At 36.6% G+C, this 1,290-nt stretch overlaps 1 non-coding gene across 1 annotated transcript; it reads left to right on the plus strand.

The window, feature by feature from the left end:
• The first annotated feature begins 557 nt into the window (after positions 1 to 557).
• LOC144456463 (U6 spliceosomal RNA) lies at positions 558 to 662 on the plus strand. Its single transcript, XR_013485550.1, has one exon. It is a non-coding gene; the product is annotated as a U6 spliceosomal RNA (small nuclear RNA).
• The last annotated feature ends 628 nt before the right edge of the window (positions 663 to 1,290 follow it).

Here is a 1,290-nt window from a genome sequence, read left to right on the forward strand (position 1 = left end):
CTTACCCTATTAACTTCTATCCTGCTGCCAACCATACCACCATTCCCACTTCTTCCGTCTAATGGTCCAGGTCCACAAGTGGCTTCTCTTCCCCACCACCTGCTTTAATCTGTTCTCTATCCTTCCTCATCATTTGATTCTTAAATCTTTAATTAGCAATACCCTTTCTATCTTACTACTCTCCATATGTCAATCTTAATGGCTAATAGGATATTGATACACAAGATAAAAAGGGAGTCAATAAGAGAGCACCTTTGATGAGTTTAAATTCCTTGGTCCAGATGAGCTATGCTTTTGAGTGTTGATATGTGAATGCTGAACAATGCATTGTCAATTATTTTCAAAATATCATTAACATGCCACAGAACTGCAGGAAAAAAAGTCATTTTCAAAAAAGGTAAGAGAATGGAGTCCATAAAACATGAGTCAATAAGCTTGAACTTGATACCTGGCAAAATTTTAGAATGTATTACTGAAGGAATGGTTAAAAAAGTATCCAAAAAGGAAGCAGTGATTACAAAGAGTTAGCATGAGTTCATCAGGAGTAGGTAATTCCAGTGCTCACTTCAACAGCACATATACTATAATTGGAAGGATACAGAGAAGATTAGCATGGCTTGTGCAACCATGACACACAAATTTGTGAAGCATTCCATATTTTTGAAATTGTATTCAACCAGTTTTTTCTCTCATGTAAACTTCCTTTTGACTGTCATGCGTTTTTCTAGTAATTGCTCTTTCAGAATGCAAAAAAGACCTCTAATAAAACTACATTGCAAAAGAAGAGGAAAAAACGGGATGGCAAGAATAAGGAAGTGGAAGAAGTGGAAGAAGCCTGAGGAGTTTATGGGGAAGAAGGTATTGGACCAGTGAGTGGATGAACAGGAAAATGGAGTATTTCTTAAAACACAAATGATTTACAGATGCCCACAACACATGGGAACCCAAAGAAAACTTAGATTGATCAGCGTTATTGAAGCATTTCTGAATTCTCAGAAGGCCAGTAAAGAAAAAGATGGAGCCAAGAGAAAGTCTTTATCTGACAGCGAGTCAGATGATAGCAAGTCAAAGAAGAAAGGTGAGTCTAATGACAAGCTTCAGGGCTTTGTGAGGGACCTTGATCCAGACCAAATCATTGATGTTATGGACAGCAGTGGAGAGCTGTTAACTCTAAACAAGTAAATACAAGCTTTCTGCATTTACTTAACATTCATCACAAAAGAGATCATTTGATACTAAGGAATTATTAACTTCCTCCACAGTAGAGAAAAAAAAACTTTTATAAATACT

Source organism: Phascolarctos cinereus, unplaced genomic scaffold (genome assembly GCF_003287225.1).
Source record: "Phascolarctos cinereus isolate Bilbo 61053 unplaced genomic scaffold, phaCin_HiC Scaffold_3;HRSCAF=262, whole genome shotgun sequence".
Classification (NCBI taxonomy): domain Eukaryota; kingdom Metazoa; phylum Chordata; class Mammalia; order Diprotodontia; family Phascolarctidae; genus Phascolarctos; species Phascolarctos cinereus.